Here is a 23,116-nt window from a genome sequence, read left to right on the forward strand (position 1 = left end):
CTGGAAAATCTGCTCTATTACAAATTTTTGTATCATCTGCAAACAGACATACTTTCCGCTCTAGCCCTTTGCTGATATCTCTGATAAATATGTTAGGCCCCAGAACTGACCCCTGAGGAACACAACTAGTAACAGACCCCTCTGCTGAATGTACTCCATTTATTAAGACACTTTGTTTTCTGTCCTTAAGCCAGCATTCTACCCAGTTCCACATTTGTGTGAGTCTAGACCAAGGAGATACAGTTTGTGAATTAGTTTGTTGTTTGGGATGGTGTCAAATGCTTTGCTGAAATATAGATATGCTACATCAATGCTACATGAATACTAAACCAAACAGATTGCTGATCACTGTATCCTAAGTTCTCACATACAGACACATCGGTTTATGTCTTCTGCTGAGGATAATTAGAGACAGATAAAACAGGCAATAAAAAAGAGTGTGCAAAAATATGTGTGGAAAATCTGTTTGATAATTATTTTAACAATTTTATATTCTACACAGCCTTGTTTTCAAACTCTCTTTTATTGCCTTTTTATAGCTTAAATATTTAAACAACTAATATAATTAAAAAAAATATCTACATGCTATGATATCATTTAGATTTAGCATATAACCTCATAAAACGTAACCACCAGTATGGCAGGCTCTGGTCTAGAAAGGAGTTCATTTCAGAATCCCACTTTCTTAGACCTTCTATATGCACTATCTACTGGCCTTCCATCAACCCTTCCACTAATCCCAGTGGGGTCAATGAAAGCTTCATTACTCTTCTTATCTGAGGATTGTCTTCCCTGTTACCTATAGTATTCACATTGATAAATCTCGCCATGATTCATGTGTTTAATCTATAAATACTAATTTTGTTATACTATTTTACCATTATTGCAGAAAGATCGTATAGGACGACTCTACCAGGCTGCAGAAGTATTCCTTATTCAGATCATAGAAATAAATAGTTACATTGGAATTGTCCAGTTTTCAAGTTCTGCATCTATCATTTCAAACCTTCGGCAAATAACTGATGATACCCAACGAGTAAACCTTAAAAATCTACTCCCAAAAAGAGCAGTTGGAGGAACACATATTTGCTCAGGAATCAGGTCTGGATTACAGGTAATATAATTGAGATTATTTTTATTTAGACAGCATTTCTGGCTTAATTTGGACTGATATTAATAAGCAATGCTCACCTACTTTTATTGTTTTATACAATCTTATTATTAGGTGTGCATACAGCTTCAGACAATTGCTGAATAAAATGGCGAACAAAATGAATGAAGAACAAACTTATACGTGACAAAAAATAATTTATATTTATAGTTTTATGATGCACTTCTAAAGCTAGTATCTAACAAACTAACGCCTAGATTACGAGTTTTGCATTAACAGGGGTGCGGTACTAACGAGCAGTTTATGATCACCGCTCACTTACAGCACTGGTATTACGGGTTTTTACAAACCCGGCGTTAGCCGCAAAAAAAGTAAGCGTAGAGCAAAATTTTGCTCCACATCTCACCTCAATACCAACGCTGCTTACGTTAGCGGTGAGATGGTAAAAAGGGGTTGTGCACAATTTCACCATAGGAATCAATGGGGGAGAGCCAGCTGAAAAAAAAACCTAACACCTGCAAAAAAGAGCAGCGTTTAGCTCCTAACGCAGCCACATTGATTCCTATGGGGAAAATACATTTATGTCTACACCTAACACCCTAACATGAACCCCGAGTCTAAACACCCCTAATCTTACACTTATTAACCCCTAATCTGCCGCCCCCGACATCGCCGGCACCTGCTTTATATTATTAACCCCTAATCTGCCGCTCCGGACACCGCCGCCACCTACATTATATTTATGAACCCATAATCTGCCGCCTCCAACATCGCTGACACCTACATTATATTTATTAACCCCTACTCTGCCGCCCCCAATAGCGCCACAACCTACCTACATTTATTAACCCCTAATCTGCTGCCCCCAATGTCGCCGCCACTATAATAAACTTATTAACCCCTAAACCTAAGTCTAACGCTAACACCCCCTAACTTAAATATAATTAAAATAAAACTAAATAAAATTACTACAATTAACTAAATAATTCCTATTTAAAACTAAATACTTACCTATAAAATAAACCCTAAACTAGCTACAATATAACTAATAGTTACATTGCAGATAGCTTAGGGTTTATTTTTATTTTACAGGCAACTTTGTATTTATTTTAACTAGGTAGAATAGTTATTAAATAGTTATTAACTATTTAATAACTACCTAGTTAAAATAAAGACAAATTTACCTGTAAAATAAAACCTAACCTAAGTTACAATTACACCTAGCACTACACTACAATTAAATTCATTACCTAAATTAAATACAATTAATTACAATCACATAAAATTATCTAAAGTACAAAAAAAAACACTAAATTACAGAAAATAATAAAGAAATTACAAGATTTTTAAACTAATTACACCTAATCTAATCCCCCTAACAAAATAAAAAAAGCCCACCCAAAATAAAAAAAGCCCTACCCTACACTAAATTACAAATAGCCCTTAAAAGGGTCTTTTGCGGGGCATTGCCCCAAAGTAATAAGCTCTTTTACCTGAAAAAAGTACAATTCCCCCCCCCAACATTAAAACCCACCACCCACACAACCAGCCCTACTCTAAAACCCACCCAATCCCCCCTTAAAAAAACCTAACACTAACCCCCTGAAGATCACCTTACTGGGAGACGTCTTCACCCAACCGGGCAGAAGTGGTCCTCCAGACGGGCAGAAGTCTTCATCCAACCGGGCAGAAGTGGTCCTCCAGAAGTGCAGAAGTCTTCATCCAGACGGCATCTTCTATTTTCATCCATCCGGCGCGGAGCGGGTCCATCTTCAAGACATCCGACGCGGCGCATCCTCTTCTTTCCACGGCCGACGAGTGAATGAAGATTCCTTTAAATGACGTCATCCAAGATGGTGTCCCTTCAATTCCGATTTGCTGATAGAATTCTATCAGCAATCGGAATTAAGGTAGAAAAAATCCTATTGGCTGATGTAATCAGCCAATAGGATTGAACTTAAATCCTATTGGCTGATCCAATCAGCCAATAGGATTGAGCTGGCATTCTATTGGCTGTTCTAATCAGCCAATAGAATGCCAGTTCAATCCTATTGGCTGATTACATCAGCCAATAGGATTTTTTCTACCTTAATTCCGATTGGCTGATAGAATTCTATCAGCCAAATGGAATTGAAGGGACGCCATCTTGGATGACGTCATTTAAAGGAACCTTCATTCTGTGTTTAGCCGTGGAAAGAAGAGGATGCTCCACGTCGGATGTCTTGAAGATGGAGCCGCTCCGCGCCGGATGGATGAAGATAGAAGATGCCGTCTGGATGAAGACTTCTGCCCGTCTGGAGGACCACTTTGCCCGGTTGGATGAAGACTTCTGCCTGTCTGGAGGACCACTTCTGCCCTGTTGGGTGAAGACGTCTCCCGGTAAGGTGATCTTCAGGGGGTTAGTGTTAGGTTTTTTTAAGGTCGGATTGGGTGGGTTTTAGAGTAGGGTTGGTTGTGTGGGTGGTGGGTTTTAATGTTGGGGGGGAATTGTAGTTTTTTTTCAGGTAAAAGAGCTAATTACTTTGGGGTAATGCCCCGCAAAAGGCCCTTTTAATGGCTATTTGTAATTTAGTGTAGGGTAGGGCTTTTTTTATTTTGGGGGGGCTTTTTTATTTTGTTAGGGGGGATTAGATTAGGTGTAATTAGTTTAAAAATCTTGTAATTTCTTTATTATTTTCTGTAATTTAGTGGGGTTTTTTTTTGTACTTTAGATAATTTTATTTAATTGTAATTAATTGTATTTAATTTAGGTAATTAATTTAATTATAGTGCAGTGTTAGGTGTAATTGTAACTAAGGTTAGGTTTTATTTTACAGGTAAATTTGTCTTTATTTTAACTAGGTAGTTATTAAATAGTTAATAACTATTTAATAACTATTGTACCTAGTTAAAATAAATACAAAGTTGCCTGTAAAAAAATAAACCCTAAGCTAGCTGCAATGTAACTATTAGTTATATTGTATCTATCTTACGCCTAGATTTAGAGTTTTGCGGCCAAAGGGGTGCGTTAGCTACGCGTGCTTTTTTCTGGCCGCACCTTTTAAATACCGCTGGTATTTAGAGTTCACAGAATGGCTGCGTTAGGCTCCAAAAAAGGAGCGTAGAGCATATTTAACGCAACTTCAACTCTCGATACCAGCGGTGCTTACAGACACGGCCAGCTTCAAAAACGTGCTCGTGCACGATTCCCCATAGGAAACAATGGGGCTGTTTGAGCTGAAAAAAAACCTAACACCTGCAAAAGAGCCGCGTTCAGCTCCTAACGCAGCCCCATTGTTTGCTATGGGGAAACACTTCCTAAGTCTGCACCTAACACTCTAACATGTACCCTGAGTCTAAACACCCCTAACCTTATACTTATTAACCTCTAATCTGCCGCCTCCGCTATCGCTGACACCTGCATATTTTTTTTAACCCCTAATCTGCCGCTCCGTAAACCGCCGCTACTTACATTATCCCTATGTACCCCTAATCTGCTGCCCCTAACACCGCCAACCCCTATATTATATTTATTAACCCCTAATCTGCCCCCCACAACGTCGCCTCCACCTGCTTACACTTATTAACCCCTAATCTGCCGAGCGGACCGCACCGCTATTATAATAAAGTTATTAACCCCTAATCCACCTCACTCCCGCCTCAATAACCCTATAATAAATAGTATTAACCCCTAATCTGCCCTCCCTAACATCGCCGACACCTAACTTCAAACATTAACCCCTAATCTGCCGACTGGAGCTCACAGCTATTCTAATAAATGTATTAACCCCTAAAGCTAAGTCTAACCCTAACACTAACACCCCCCTAAGTTAAATATAATTTAAATCTAACGAAATAAATTAACTCTTATTAAATAAATTATTCCTATTTAAAGCTAAATACTTACCTGTAAATAAATCCTAATATAGCTACAATATAAATTATAATTATATTATAGCTATTTTAGGATTTATATTTATTTTACAGGTAACTTTGTATTTATTTTAACCAGGTACAATAGCTATTAAATAGTTAAGAACTATTTAATAGCTAAAATAGTTAAAATAATTACAAAATTACCTGTAAAATAAATCCTAACCTAAGTTACAATTAAACCTAACACTACACTATCAATAAATTAATTAAATAAAATACCTACAATTATCTACAATTAAACCTAACACTACACTATCAATAAATTAATTAAATACAATACCTACAAATATATACATTTAAATAAACTAAAGTACAAAAAATAAAAAAGAACTAAGTTACAAAAAATAAAAAAATATTTACAAACATTAGAAAAATATTACAGCAATTTTAAACTAATTACCGATACTCTAAGCCCAGTAATAAAATAACAAAGCCCCCCAAAATAAAAAATGCCTACCCTATTCTAAATTACTAAAGTTCAAAGCTCTTTTACCTTACCAGCCCTGAACAGGGCCCTTTGCGGGGCATGCCCCAAAGAATTCTGCTCTTTTGCCCTGTTAAAAAAACACATACAATACCCCCCCCAACATTACAACCCACCACCCACATACCCCTAATCTAACCCAAACCCCCCTTAAATAAACCTAACACTAAGCCCCTGAAGATCTTCCTACCTTATCTTCACCTCACCGGGTATCACCGATCGGTCCTGGCTCCAAAATCTTCATCCAACCCAAGCGGGGGCTGGCGATCCATAATCCTGCGGCTGAAGAGGTCCAGAAGAGGCTCCAAAGTCTTCATCCTATACGGGAAGAAGAGGCGATCCAGACCGGCAACCATCTTGATCCAAGCGGCATCTTCTATCTTCATCTGATGAGGAACGGCTCCATCGTGAAGACCTCCAGCGCGTCGTCTTCTTCCGACGACGTCCAACTGAAGAATGACGGTTCCTTTAAGGGACGTCATCCAAGATGGCGTCCGTCGAATTCTGAATGGCTGATAGGATTCTATCAGCCAATCGGAATTAAGGTAGGAAAATTCTGATTGGCTGATGGAATCAGCCAATCAGAATCAAGTTCAATCCGATTGGCTGATCCGATCAGCCAATCAGATTGAGCTCGCATTCTATTGGCTGATCGGAATACAAAGTTACCTGTAAAATAAATATAAATCCTAAAATAACTATAATATAATTATAATTTATATTGTAGCTATATTAGGGTTTATTTTACAGGTAAGTATTTAGCTTTAAATAGGAATAATTTATTTAATAAGAGTTAATTTATTTCGTTAGATTTAAATTATATTTAACTTAGGGGGGGTGTTAGGGTTAGGGTTAGACTTAGCTTTAGGGGTTAATCCATTTATTACAGTAGCAGCGAGATTCGGTCAGCAGATTAGGGGTTAATGTTTGAAGTTAGGTGTCGGCGATGTTAGGGAGGGCAGATTAGGGGTTAATACTATTTATTATAGGGTTATTGAGGCGGGAGTGGGCGGATTAGGGGTTAATAACTTTATTATAGTAGCGGTGCGGTCCGCTCGGCAGATTAGGGGTTAATAAGTGTAGGCAGGTGGAGGCGACGTTGAGGGGGGCAGATTAGGGGTTAATAAATATAATATAGGGGTCGGCGGTGTTAGGGGCAGCAGATTAGGGGTACATAAGGATAACGTAGGTGGCGGTCGGCAGATTAGGGGTTAAAAAATTTAATAGAGTGGCGGCGATGTGGGGTGACCTCGGTTTAGGGGTACATAGGTAGTTTATGGGTGTTAGTGTACTTTAGAGCACAGTAGTTAAGAGCTTTATAAACCGGCGTTAGCCCAGAAAGCTCTTAACTACTGACTTTTTTCTGCTGCTGGAGTTTTGTCGTTAGATTTCTAACGCTCACTTCAGCCACGACTCTAAATACCGGAGTTAGAAAGATCCCATTGAAAAGATAGGATACGCAATTGACGTAAGGGGATCTGCGGTATGGAAAAGTCACGGCTGAAAAGTGAGCGTTAGACCCTTTAATGACTGACTCCAAATACCAGAGGGCGGTAAAAACCAGCGTTAGGAGCCTCTAACGCTGGTTTTGACGGCTACCGCCCAACTCTAAATCTAGGCCATAGAGTTTATTTTATAGGTAAGTATTTAGTTTTAAATAGGAATAATTTAGTTAATTGTAGTAATTTTATTTAGATTTATTTAAATTATATTTAAGTTAGGGGGTGTTAGGGTTAGACTTAGGTTTAGGGGTTAACAACTTTATTATACTAGCGGCAACGTTGAGGGTGGCAGATTAGGGGTTAATAAATGTAGGTAGGTGGCGGCGATGTTAGGGCCAGCAGATTAGGGGTTAATAATATTTAACTAATGTTTGCGATGCGGGAGTGCGGCGGTTTAGGGGTTAATATATTTATTATAGTGGCGGTGATGTCCGGTTTGGCAGATTAGGGGTTAAAAAATTTATTTTAGTGTTTGCAATGTGGGGGGGGCCTCGGTTTAGGGGTTAATAGGTAGTTTATGGGTGTTAGTGTACTTTTAGCACTTTAGTTAATAGTTTTATGCTACGGCGTTGTAGTGTAAAACTCTTAACTACTGACTTGGTTTACCGCTCACTTTTTGTCAGACTCGTAATACCGGCGCTATGCAAATCCCATTGAAAATATAGGATACGCGATTGACGTAAGTGGATTTGCGGTATTTCCGAGTCTGGCCAAAAAAGTGAGCGGTACACCTATACCTGCAAGACTCGTAATACCAGCGGGCGTTAAAAAGCAGTGTTGGGACCGGCCAATGCTGCTTTTTAAGCCTAACTCAAGACTCGTAATCTAGCCATAAGACTTTGATCACAATCTATCGGCGATTTGCTCCCAAAATATTCTATATCATATTTTTTAGTAAAAACCCGCTGCCATAAATGTGTTTTCAACTGAAAAGTTCCAGAAAAGGTTTTTCGTGTGATAAGTCCCTTTTTGTTTTTTAAACTGACACATACAATAACCAAAGCTCTATTCAAGTAGCCCCTTTGTTCACTCTGCAAGAAAAAACTCAATTTGCGTGTGTGACATAAACCTATTGTTATCATGGTATAGCCTCAACACTCAGGGGACGATTTATCAATGTCAGTCCGACATGATACGCTGTAGTGTATCATGTCTGACAGACATTGCTGAATGCCGACAGCATACGCTGTCAGCATTTAACATTGCACAAGCAGTTCACCAGGACTGCTTGGGCAATGCCACCCCCTAGCAGGGAGTGTCAATCAGCCCGATTGTATAGGATTGGGCGGATTGCAGACCCCAGCCTCAGAAGCAGCGGACCAGTTATGGAGCAGCCGTCTTAAGAACACTGCTTCATAGCTGCTGTTTCCGGTGAGCCAGAAGGAGCTTGATAATTCGTCCCCTCAATATCCATATGAATTCAATATTTATCTTGGCAGGATGGACATAATTCTGCAGTTACTTCTGGTCAATAACATCTATACATGATGTGATTTCATATTACATTTTTATTATTTGGTTTTAATCACACTTGCTCGGGCGTCACAAACAGTACAGGTGTCAATAAAATTGTGTTTATAAAGGAGAACTCTTATTCACAGCTTTCATAGTTAGCTATTACAATCCATTTCCAGTCGTACCACTGCTAACCCATCTAAATGCATCTATTAGGTTGTTAGTATGGGTAGATTGTGCACTGTTTTTCTATCGCTATACAGTCGCTTTGCATCTTTAATCAAACACATGAATCAGTCCAGCACTCCAGGCACAAATGAATGCCACACAGGGTCACCGCTCAAGACCACCACAACTCTCTACAAAAACAAAAAAGGAGTGGAAGGCTGCTGAGCAACAGTAAAAACGATAAGTATATTTCCAATTTTAAAAAATACACATGGGGGTGAACAAAGTCACAGCAAACAGGGAAGGAGACAGCAGTCTTACATGTTTCACGCACACTTGCGCTTAATCATAGATGCTGGGGACAAGTATAGACAGCTGCTTTATTTAAAGGGACAGCGCACCAATAGAAACATTCATGTAGTTAAATCATGTAATCATTAGTTATCATCTGTACATTCAATTTATAAAGTGTGTGTCCACAGTTAATAAAGCAGATCAGATAAAAACAAAATACAAAATACTTCTGAAGGGGGAACAAAATCTGGCACATATATAAAAGAAATATATAATTATAATGTGAGAAACAATGATAATGATCATTTCAAACAATGTGCCTAGGATTAAGAAAATTAAGTCAAATGTTCATAAGGATATGTAAGTATATGCAGATCCTCAAAGAAAATAGGAAACAAGAAACATATGTATATATATATATGGTATGGAACACCATTAAACATTTTAGCATTTTAGCAAAAAATCACATTAAGTTTGCAGGATAAGTCAATGTTATTCATACGTTCACACAAAGATATGTGTCTCAAATGAAATAAATAAATCCCATACACAAATACCATAAGTATCATCGATTACTACATATTGAAATTAACCCTTAATGGAGAGTACCTAATAATATTCCATAGGATATCAAAAATAACAAAAATGTCTATAATGAAGTTAATTGAGTGTTGAAAGGGGTATTAAAGAAAGGAATTTTAATGGAATTATTAAAATATATACTAAAATATATACTAATATGAAAATATATGTATAACTTTCAATATATTGGATAAGATATATTCTAGTTTAGTCAACAAAGTATCTCATATCCCACTCCAAATTGATACCCAAAGGAGACCTGGTCTTCAATTTATAAATCCAGAAAAGTTCTTTCCTATCCAGGATTTTGCATTTTGCGGTAGTCCGCCGCTACCTCTTTGGTTGGCTCCACACCATTCCCCTTGTTCACATATGAGTTGATCCGCTCTGTTTCTTTTGCCTGGCAGATGAATACTGCAGCAGCACTTTCCTCTTTACAAGTCTCTACAAAAACAGTCCAGATTGTGGCAGCATATCAATTCCAATTTATTTAGGTAAACACAAAAAGCAAATTAGCAATATTTCGGGATTACTCCCTTAATCATGCTATGCATCAAAAAATTGTTATACACAATCAATATAGACATTAACCTCAGAAGAGGGCACTAAAGTGCAATCAATTGTCACTTATCCATAATTTCAGATCATTGCCCCACAGCCAACTTTTGGGTGTATGTAGGATAGTCACAGATTAAAAGATAGAAGAATTGAGACTCAGAAAAATGGGGATTTATTTTATAGAATGGGGATACCCAATATCACTTATTAAAAATGAAATTAGACAGGTATTTGGATTAGCCATCTCCAGGTAGACTTTAATTATTATTTTTTTAGGAGATCCGAAGAAGTGCTTAACCTTTGTATCTGAATATAATGCTGAGTGCTAAAATTCAACACATTATTAGAAATTATTGATGGATTTTGTCATCATGTAACCAGAGGTTCCAGAGTTTCAATCATTCTCTATGGCAGTGTATAAAAGAGGACAAAATGTAAAAGATAAGTTAATAAAGGTTTACATAGGATCCGAAAAGAAGTCCAATATTGGGTAAATTACAGATAAAAATAGTGGAATACTTCCTTGTTGTGGAAATTTGGTAAAGGGTGCATAGTTTTACCATCCACTGACTGGCAGGAAATTTACTATTAAGGATTATTTTACCTTTCACATTTCTTTTGCCATTTATATAATGAAATGTCCCTGGGGGTCAGCCTATATCGAGGAAACAATACGTTGTGTATAGATAGAAAAGTGAAGCACAAGTATAATATTAGGATTAAAAATTATACAGCACCTGTATCTAATTATTTCCTAGTTGCTGGGCATACAATAAGTCAGATAAGGTTCCAAATTATTGACTTTATTCTGAATTTACAGAGAGGAGGAGATAGTGAGCTCATTTTAAAACAATGTAAGGCATTCTGGATTTTTTGAGTTAGGTACCCTAGAACCTCATGGATTAAAGAAGGTTTGGGATCTATCTGTTTTTCTTTAAGAAGTATGATTATGTACTTATTTATTAGAATGATGTCATTCTACAAGAATGGGTGGATATTTTAATTGTAGTGAAATAGGTGGCTATTTTGTAATTATATTGTGGAAATTATAGATAAGTATGGGTTAACATGGGATGGACTTTGGTGCCCTCTAGAGGGGTTAATGTATATATTGATTGGGTGTGACAATTTTTTGATACAAAGAGCTTCCATTTACCAACCTGCGATAATAGCTTTGGAGCCCAGTATTTCAGGCTCACTCAAGGCAAGCCTGAAACGCTAGTTCAGTAGCAGCAGACAAACTTGTACGCAACACTTTAGGTGGTGGATTTCAATATCCCAAACCGATCACATCAGGATGATTGACAGCTCCCTCTTGCGCGCCACTGGCAGTGCACAAGCATGGTGTGTTATGGCACAATCAGCGGATTGTGCAATGTTAAATGAGGGCATCATACTGCTGCACGCTCACCATAAGGCTTGGCAGATGATGTTAATGACAGCAAAACTTGTCGAACTGGCTGTTGTTAAATCAAACCCATAGCATGATTAAGGGAGTAATCCCAAAATATTGCTAATTTGTTTCTTGCGTCTACCTAAAGAAATTGGAATCTATATGTTGCCACAATCTGGGACTGTCCAACTGTCACAGGGATTGTTTTAAACAATATTTATTTCTATGTTTGTTAAAGCACCTTTCCATTTTGGTATGAACTGGAAAGATGGCAACTATAAGTATCTAAGCAAATGTTTATATATATATATATATATATATATATATATAACTACAAAACAATATATAAACTTGATCAAATCACAATCCAATAAACAAATAAACAAAACCCAATGTGCACAAAGGATATATAAAGTCCCAGATGCAACTGATGCTGCTGTTGATTCCAGAGAATACATCAAGGAAAGGAAAAAAATATATATAGTGAAGTCCTGCAAATAATTAGCAGATTACTAAAAAAGGGTACTCACATACTCTAGAGCTTTAAATCAAGCTCTAGAATTAAAGGCACAGGGAGACTCCACTTGGAGATGTATTCCCTGAATGGGTTAAAATTCTGAATGGATTAAGACTCAGAATGGAAACTCAGAAGTGGGTAAAAGTAAACAATTTTATTGTATAATAAAAGTGAAGTCACCAGGAACATAAAAGTCACCAAGCAACAATATGAAAGAGTGTTCAAAGCAAAAACCACAACAATCCCAGACCGTGTTTCCAATGTCTGTTAGATGCAGTTTCTCGGTTAGTAGGACAAACTCCGCCTGTTGTGTGACGCTCCACCACGTTCGGACGTACGTTTCACCAATGGCAGCAAGGCTTTTTTGCTTTTTTATATCTTTTTTTTTTTTTTAAAAAAGACTTAACATCTTTATACTGTAATTATTTACCCCACTGCCTTGCTGCTTTGTATCTTTCTAAGAGACCCTTAAATGAGATGCACATTAATGAAGAGCTTTTACTATGGGACGAGTCAAAGCATATGGTAATACATAATGATCGCACCCTGCGCTATCACTTGTAAACTTGTAATCTGGGCATAGAATTTATTTTGTTTAACCTTATCTCCTGTGCTGTGGCCAGTTAAGGATAGATACAAAAATTAAAAGTTACGATTTAAAACTGAATTTATTTTACATACAGTCATAGCCAAAAATAATGGCACCCTGCATTTCTGTCAGATAATACAGCACTTTGCCAGAAAAATTGTTGCAATACACATTTTTAGGCATTCTCATGTTTATTTCTTTTGTTTGCATTGGTATGACAAAAAAGTGAAGAAAAAAAAGTCAATCTGACACATTCCACGCAAAACTCCATAAATGGACTGGACAAAATTATTGGCACCTTCTCAAAATTGTAAGAAATAATTGCATTCCAAAGAAGAGTGGTCTAAAATTCAAGTAGAGAGGTGTAAGAAACTCATTGATGGTTACAGGAAGCGATTGATTTTAGTTATTTTTTTTCTAAGGGGTGTGCTACCAAATATTAAATTGAGGGGTGCCAATAATTTTGTCAGTCCATTTTTGGAGTTTTGCGTGGAATGTGTCAGATTTGGGGGGTTTTCTCCACTTTTTTGTGTCATACCAATACAAACAAAAGAAATAAACATAAGAATGCCTAAACATTGTAATTGCAAACAAATTTTCTGGGTGAATGGGTGCATTATCTGACAAAAAAGCAGGGGTGCCAATATTTTTGGCCATGACTGTGTTTGACAACCTCACTGCAATCTGAAAAAAACCCCCATAGTAATCTAAATAAACTCAGTGATACTTATATAGGCAATTACCATGCTTTAATTTTTATATTTTTACTCATAAAGGTAAACAGACACGTGACGGCTCATCATTTGGGACTGAGATAGTATTACTAACAGATGGAGAGGACAATTATGATACAAGTCAGTGCTTTCCTAGATAAAAGCTAAGCGGGGCAAATTATTCATGTTATTGCTCTAGGACCAAATGCAGCTAAAAGAGCTGGAGCAGATTGCAGATATGACAGGTGAGCTCCATAAGATGAATGTACAGTTTACATAGGACTTAAAGGGACAGAAAAGTCAAATTAATCTTTCGTGATTCAGATGGGCATGCAATTTTACACAACTTTCCAATGTACTTTTATCATTAAATGTGTTTTGTTCTCTTGATATTTTTTGTTAAAAGCTAAACCCTAGGTAGGCTCATATGCTAATTTCTAAGCCGTAGAAGGCTGCTCTTATCTCAGTGCATTTTACTAGTTTTTCACAGATAGACAGCGCTAGTTCATGTGTGCCATAACAATAACACTGTGCTCACTTCACGCTGTCGGCATTTATCATTGAAGATGATAATAGAAAGACGGCATTTATCATTGCACAAGCAATTCTTGTGAACTGCTTGTGCAATGCCGCCCCCTGCAGAATTCATGGCCAATCGGCCACTAGCAGGTGTGGTGTCAATCAGTCCGATCGTATAGGATAGGGTGGAGAGTTGATGTCCGCAGCCTCAGAGAAGGCGGACCAGTTATGGAGCAGCGGTTTAAGACCGCTGCTTCATAACTGCTGTTTCCGGCGAGCTGAAGGGCTCGCGCGGAAACAGGGGCATCAAGCTCCATTCGGAGCTTGATAATTTGGCCCCTAGTATGTTTAGCTTGAAAATGATCTATATCTGCATGAGTGACATGCACAGAACTACTTTTTGTACATATATGCCTAGATGGTTTATTAAGCTACTGAACATGTGCATGCGATGGGCAGAATAATATTTATCTCTTGTGCAGTAGTTTAATTAATATATTCGTTTTACAAACTGTGATGTTTTAAAAAAAATGTTTGAGAATTTATTATTTTCTAATAATGGTTAGTTTTATTTGACTAATACATTTAGTCTTTGGCCCCTATTATGAAAGTCTTGTCGGACAGATCCGACAGTGCGGATCAGGTCGCCAGACCTCGATGAATACGGCGAGCAATACGCTCGCCGTATTCAGCATTGCACCAGCAGTCACAAGAGCTGCTGGTGCAACGCCGCCCCCTGCTGACTCGCGGCGAATAGGCCGCCAGCAGGGGGGTGTCAATCAAAATAAATTTTATTTTTTTATATTATAAATATATTTTTTAAAAATTCAATTTTAAATTTGAGAACTTTGGCTTTAAGGGGCAGTCTACTCCAGAATTCTATTGTTTAAAAAGATAGATAATCCCTTTATTAACCCATTCCCAGTTTTACACAACCAACACAGTTATAATAATACACTTTTTACTTCTGTGATTTACCTTGTAGCTAAGCCTCTGCCAGACTGCCCCTTATTTCAGTTATTTTAACAGACATGCATTTTAGCCAATCCGTGCCCTCTCATGACTCGACAGATGTGAGCACAATGTTATCTATATGGCACACATGAACTAACGCCATCTAGCTGTGACAAACAGTCAAATGCATTCAGAAAGAGGTGGCCTTCAAGGGCTTAGAAATTAGCATATGAGCTATCTAGGTTTAGCTTTCAACTAAGAATACCAACGAGAAACAAAGCAAATTTGATCATAAAAGTGAATGAGAAAATGGTTTTTTAAATTACATGCCCTATCTGAGTCATGAAAGTTTAATTTTGACTAGACTCAGGGGCGGAACTACCATTGGTGCAGCAGGTGCAGGGGCACCAGGGCCTAAGTGCTTGGGGGGCATGGCAGCCGTCTATGCATATGTAGGTGTGTGCAGAATATGTTGCAATCTAATTCAGGGCTTATTAGTTCAGGTTGCAGGTCCATCTGTCTGTATGTCTTTCTGTCTACTCAAAATCATTATACAAAGCAGATGTATGGGGGGCTCAAAAAAATATTTGCATCAGGGCCCCACTTTTGAGTAGATCCGCTACTGACTAGACTGTCCCTTTAAATTAAGTTTTTTGCTCATTAAATATTATAAATACATAGTAACCTGCTACTTTTTATTATTAAACAAATTATTCTTTTTCAGGGGGATTACGATTTTCAGCAACAGACAAACTAGATGCAAACGGTCTCATTGATGCTTTTAGCGGCATTTCATCTGGAAACGGAGATCTTTCTCAGCAGAGCATCCAGGTGACAAATTCACATTTTTTGTATTTGTTTGATTAATGTATTTATTTATGTATTAAAGAAAATCACTGATAACTCAAACTCTGTAATATTTAAGGTCACTATATTGTACTACTGTGGTCTTGATTATATTGAGTAAATCCCTCAGCAAATAGAATTATCTTAAAGGACAATTAAAGTTAAAATTAAATGTTCAGGGTTCAGACAGAACTTTCTATTTTACTTGTATTATCTCATTTGCTTCATTCTCTTGATATCCTTTGTTGAAAAGTATACCTTGGTAGACTGAGAAGAAACAATGTACTACTGGGAGCTAGCTGGTGATATCTGGCTGCACATATTTGCTCTTATTATTGGCTCATCAGATGTGCACAGCTAGCTCCCAGTAGTCACTGCTGCTCTTTAGTCTAACTAGGTATGTTTTTCAACAAAAGATACCAAAAGAACAAAGCAAATTAGATAATGGAAATAAATTGGAAACTTGTTTAAAATGACCTGCTCTATCTGAATGGCAAAAGAAAATGGTGGTATTAATATTCATCTACAAAGCTAAGGTGCTTCCTTAACATTATGGCTGCGTGTTGTACTGGAGAATATTTTACATATTCCAATATTAATTTTAAGAAGATTAACAATTAGCAGAATTCTAAACCTATATATGTATCAGCTGAAATAGACAAAATAAATCTTACATGTATCTGATTTTGTATCACTACCTTATGCATATATTTGTGTGCACCTACTTCTATTATATTAAAATAACACAGACACGTTAAATTTCTACTTACGTTATATAACACGTTTAGCAACTTTTCCATTCGTTTTCAAAACATTTTGGGCTAGATTAAAAGTGGAGCTCTAATTTATCACACGCCGTAAATGGGCAAATTTACCAGCTTGCGGTTAGCAATTAGCGCTCAAAAAATTAACCAGAGGTCAGGCATTTTTTAATTTTTTTTTTTAAATAACTGCACTAGTTTTTGGGAGCCAAAGTTGTCGGCTGTGGGGTGTTAGAAAAACAAACGGCACTAAAAAGTGCCTTAACATTACAGTCTATGGGGACTGTGTGTTCTCTGTAAATGTATGTGTTAATATTTGTATATACACATATTTAGTATTACACATAAATATATATGTATATAGTCATAACATATATATTTTTATTTGCTGCCCATCGCCTGCGTGACTTACCCCCTTGGCTTTGCTAGTTCTCATGCCGTGTCTAACGGCATGAGAACGAGCTTCCCATTGGAGCCTATGGAAGCACGCTCTTGTGAGCGCAATGCTTCCGTGCAAAGCAAATGAGAGGTCATGTTTACAGCGTGCGCTGGTATTACTCAGTTGAGCACAAATATCGCTTTAGCATAAGCGATATTTAGCGCTCAACTTGTTATCTAGTTCTTTATTGCTGAAATGTAGGTAATCTCTATATAGATATTTTTATCCTGGTCATATCTTTAAACTTAAAGGCAAAGGGGCATATGCATCAAGCTCCGTATGGAGCTTGATTGCCCGTGTTTCTGGCGAGCCTTCAGGCTCGCCAGAAAACAGCAGTTATGAAGCAGCGGTCACAAAGACCGCCTGCTCCATTACCTGTCCGCCTGCTCTGAGCAGGCGACAACATCGCGGAAATCAACCCGATCGAGTACGAAAATTTGCACTGGTCTTATAGGTAAAGCGCAATACAAACGCAAACTTGCGTTCACCATTGCATGGAAGCTTTGTGCTCATGAGCGCGCGCTTCCATAGGTTCCAATGGAAGCCTTGTTCTCATGCCATCATACACAGCAGCAAAGGGGGTAAGCCGCTCAAAGATGGGCAGCAAATGTAATATACAGGTGAAAACTCGAAAAATTAGCATATCGTGCAAAGTTAATTTATTTCACTCATGCAACTTAAAAGGTGAAACTAATTTATGAGATAGACTCATTACATAGCAAAAGCAAGATAGTTCAAGCCGTGATTTGTCATAATTGTGATGATTATGGCTTACAGCTCATGAAAACCCCAAATCCACAATCTCAGAAGATTAGAATATTGTGAAAAGGATGCAATATTCTAGGTCCAAAGTGTCCCACTCTAATCAGCTAATTAAGCCCATAACACCTGCAAAGGGTTCCCTGAGCCTTTAAATGGTCTCTCAGTCTGGTTCAGTAGGAATCACAATCATGGGATTGTGACCTGACAGTTGTGCAGAAAACATAATTGACACCCTCCATAAGGAGGGAAAGCCCTCAAAAAGGTAATTGCAAAAGAAGTTGGATGTTCCCAAGTGCTGTATCAAAGCACATAATAGAAAGTTATGTGGAAGGGAAAAGTGTGAAGAAAAAGTTGCACAAGCAGCAGAGGAAGACCACAGCCTGGGAGAGGATTGTCCGGAAACGGCCTTTCAAAAGTGTTGAGGACTTTCACAAGAGCCTCCGCACACAGACGGATCCTGAACATGGGCTTCAAATGTTGTATTCCTCTTGTGAAGCCACTCCTGAACAACAGACAACGCCAGAAGCGTCTTACCTGGGCTAAAGAAAACAGACTGGTCTGTTGCTCAGTGGTCCAAAGTCCTCTTTGCATCTCATTTGGAAAGCAAGGACCAGAGTATGGAGGAAGAATGGAGAGGCACACACTGCAAGATGCTCTGAAGTCCAGTGTGAAGTTTCCACAGTCTGTGTTGATTTGGGGAGCCATGTCATGTGCTGGTGTTGGTCCACTGTGCTTCATTAAGTCAGGGTTCAACGCAGCCGTCTACCAGGAGATTTTGGAGCACTTCATGCTTCCTTCAGCAGACGAGCTCCCTATGGGGATGCTGACTTCATTTTCCCGCAGGACTTGGCACCTGCCCACACTGCCAAAAGCACCAAAAACCTGGTTCATGACGTGGGATTACTGTGCTTGATTGCCAGCAAACTCGCCTGACCCTGAACCCCATAGAGAATCTATGGGGCATTGCCAAGAGAAAGATGAGAGACATGAGCCCGAACAATGCAGAAGAGCTAAAGGCGGCTATTGAAGCATCCTCGTCTTCCATAAACACCTCAGCAGTGCACAGGCCGCTAGCTTCCATGCCACGCCGCATTGAGGCAGTAATTGCTGCAAAAGGGGCCCAAACCAAGTACTGAGTACATACAGTATGCATGCTTATACTTTTCAGACGTCTGATATTGTTTTATGTACAGTCCTTGTTTTATTGATTGCAAGTAATATTCTAATTTTCTGAGATTGTGGATTTGGGGTTTTCATGAGCTGTAAGTCATAATCTTCACACTTTATGACAAATCACGGCTTGAGCTATCTTGCTTTGCATGTAATGAGTCTATCTCATATATTAGTTTCACCTTTTAAGTTGCATTAGTGAATTAAATGAACTTTTGCACGATATTCTATTTTTTTGAGTTTCACCTGTATATGTATATGATTATATGCATATATATATATTATGTGTTTATATGTGTAGTATACATATATTAACACATAAATAAATATGTATATACACATATTAACACATAAAAATATATGTATGCAAGATATTAAACACTAAATATATATGTATATAAGAATATTAACACATAAATATTATGTATATAACATATATGAACACATACAAATATATATGTATATAAGCATGCTAAACACATAAATATATATGTATATAAGCATATTCAACAATAAATATATATATGTAATATACACATATTAACACATACAAATATATATGTATATAAGCATATTAACACATTAATATATATGTATATACACATACTAACACATAAATATATATGTATATACACATACTAACACATAAATATATATGTATATACACATACTTACACATAAATATATATATGTATCTAAGCATATACATATATATTTATAGGGAACACACAGGTCCCTTATAACCACAATGTAAAGGCACTTTTCAGTGCTGTTTTTTTTCTACACAGCCACACTGGCAAACTTTAAGCCCTTAAACTGCTTTGAGTCGTTATAAACAAAAATAAAACTGTTGATATATTTTATTGTAACAAAATAACACTACACTTTATTTTGGGGGGCAATTGGGGGACAATTTTTTAAATTAACCAGAGGTCTGGTTAACTCAGTCTTAGAAATGTATTATGTATATTAAATCTGAAACAAACCTAAGTGTTTCTCCAACATTTAAAAGTAGATTTTTTTTGTAGCCTTAAAAAAGGAAGTAATTTTGCTGAGTTTTTTTTTTTTCTGGAAAAAATAATGAAACAATTAAGATCAAAATTTTTTATGTTATTGAGTATGTTTAATGCTTAGGGGTGAAAGCAATATTTGTGAGCTTGCGTTCACATTGCATGGAAGCTTTGCGTCCAATAGAGCGCGCTTTCATAGGCTCTATAGGAGCCTCGTTCTCATGCGTCAGACACGGCAGAGAACCTAGCGCAGCAAAGGTGGTAAGCTGCACAGTGATGGGCAGTAAATTTAAAATGTATATGTAAATAAATATATACATTATATTTTATGTGTTAATATGTGCACAGTATATACACATATTAACACATATACTATGTATATATGTATATAAGCATATACATATATATTTATGTGTTAATATGTGCACAGTATATACACATATTAACACATATATACTGTATATATGTATATAAGCCATATACATATATATTTATGTGTTAATATGTGCACAGTATATACACATATTAAACAATATCATACTGTATATATGTATATAAGCATATACATATATATTTATGTGTTATATTTGCCCAGTATATACACATATTAACACATACTATACTGTATTATATGTATATAAGATATACATATATATTCTATTGAGAACACACAGTCCCCATAGACCTCAATGTAAAGGCACTTTTCAGTGCCGTTTTTTTTTTTTTTAACACCCCACACCCGCTCCATTTAACCCCTAAAAATTGCTTAGTGCAGTTTAAAATAAAACAAATAAAAATAAAACTGTTTATATTTTTTTACTTTACAAAAAGCCACTGCACACATTTTTGGGGGGCAATTGGGGCACATTTTAAAAATTAACCAGAGGTCTGACCTTTTGTATTAAAAAGAAAAACAAATTAAGTTTAGAATTACTATATGAATGTTTACTTGTTCTCAATAAAATTATACCATATTTGTAGAAATTCTTGGTTTGTATAAGTCCAGTTAAAACTGTTCTGATTCGTTCAACTCTTGTGATTTTTTAATGCTTAATTAATTAACTCTGTAATATATTGAATATATTGTCTGATATGTAATATTTATTTGTGTACTAATGAATATGGTGTTCAATGTGTAAATAATACTTCTTGTTTTGAACAGTTGGAAAGTAATGGCAATAATATCTCACCTACAAAATGCTTAACTGGGGAGGTTGATATTGCCCAGAAGTCGGCATCATTACGACATATTTTCTAGTCACTTGGCAAAGTTCAATGCCAAAAATCACCCTTAATAGATCCCAAGGGAAACATATATGCCGCTAGACAGTTCAAAGGTGATGTATATTCTAAATCAGCCAGACTGGAAATCCCTGGAAACAGCAGAGGTAAGATATATAAGATTCTTATAGATATAGAACCAACAAAAGTTTGATTTTGTTTGTTTGTTTTTCTGATAATTATCTTATTATTATTGTAACAATATAGAACTTCCATGTCAGTTCTGTATTTTAATGAAAATCTAAATGGTTAGACTCGGATTACAATAGAAAAGTAGTGTCCAGCAACTAAAGTCCCAGAGAGGAATAAACTTCCAGGAGCTACTGCCAGGCCCAAACACTCGGCTAGATTACGGTCTTGCGTTAGCCTTAAAAAGCAGTGTTGAAAGGTCCCAAGCTGCATTTTTAACGCCCGCTGGTATTACGAGTCTTGCAGGTACAGGTGTACCGATCACTTTTTGGCCAAACTCGATAATACGCAAATCCACTTAGTCAATTGCGAATCCTATATTTTCAATGGGACTTGCATAGCGTGGTATTACGAGTCTTCAAAAAGTGAGCGGTAGACCTCTCCTGTCAAGCCCTGGTACCCGCATTTTAAAAGTCAGTAGTTAAGAGTTTTATTGTCCTAACGCTGTAGTATAAAAACTCTTAATTAAACTACTAAAAAGTACACTAACACCCCATAAACTACCTATAAACCCCTAACCGAGGCCCCCCCCCACATCACAAACACGATAAAAATATTTTAACCCCTAATCTGCCGTCCCTAACATCGCCGACACCTACCTACATTTATTAACCCCTAATCCTGCCGTCCCCAACGTCACCGCACTATATTACATTTATTTACCCTTAAACCTAAGTTAACCCTAACCCTAACACCCCCTAACTTAAATATATTTAAATAAATCTAAATAAAATTACTACAACTAACTAAATTATTCCTATTTAAAACTAAATCACTTACCTATAAAATAAACCCTAAAATAGCTACAATATAAACTAATAGTTACATTGTAGCTAGCTTAGGGTTTAATTTTTATTTTACAGGCAACTTTGTATTTATTTTAACTAGGTAGAATAGTTATTAAATAGTTATTAACTATTTAATAGCTACCTAGTTAAAATAAAGAAAATTTACCTGTAACATAAAACTACCTAAGTTACAATTACACTAACACTACCCACTATAATTAAATTAATTCCCTAAATTAACTACAATTAAATACAATTATCTAAAGTACGAAAGAAAAAAAAACACTAAATTACAGAAATAATAAATAATTAAAGTTTTTTAACTAATTACACCCTAATCTAATCCCCCATATAAAATAAACAAGCCCCCCCAAAATAATAAAAGCCCTACCCTATATTAAACTTACAAATAGCACTTAAAAGGGCCTTTTGCGGGGCATTGCCCCAAAGTAATCAGCTCCTTTTACCTGTAAAAAGTACAATACCCCCCCAACATTAAAACCCACCACCCACACACCCAACCCTACTCTAAAACCCACCCAATCCACCCTTAATATAACCTAAACACTAACCCCTTGAAGATCACCCTACCTTGAGAAGTCTTCAAATGAATGTATATCTATCAGCGCCAGAATAATACCATACCAAGCTATATCTGATATAGGCGGAGTCTCCCAACCAGACTCCAAAAGTTAAGAGTAAAAAGAAATGCCAAGATACAGCGCTACACTACCCTCAAATGAGGGTTGGGTTGCTAAAGATGGTGTCCACGACTAGGAATGTGTATACATAAAGGTTAATATATAATATTGTGTTACACAAGAATATATATAAAACCATGTGAAAAAGTACTTAAAAGGAAAAGATTAAAAACAAAAAATATATATATAGGATGTGATATTAAAATGTATTAAACAAACATTTTATTAACATAAACTGACAGTTAAAAATACAGTTAAAAATAGATTCAACAATCTAATGGATTGCCCATTAGACGTTTCAGCTTGGCTGCGTTTGGTTTGTCCTAGTTTTTGTCTCCTATTTTAACCAACATGGATTAAAGCTTATTTCATTTAATATAAGTGTGAGAATCAGTTATTTTTTCTCTTTTTTATG

At 36.7% G+C, this 23,116-nt stretch overlaps 1 pseudogene; it reads left to right on the plus strand.

The window, feature by feature from the left end:
- LOC128641114 (calcium-activated chloride channel regulator 1-like) overlaps positions 1-23,116 on the plus strand; it is a 67,529-nt pseudogene that overhangs the window by 28,263 nt on the left and 16,150 nt on the right.

This window comes from Bombina bombina, chromosome 10 (assembly GCF_027579735.1).
Source record: "Bombina bombina isolate aBomBom1 chromosome 10, aBomBom1.pri, whole genome shotgun sequence".
NCBI lineage: Eukaryota > Metazoa > Chordata > Amphibia > Anura > Bombinatoridae > Bombina > Bombina bombina.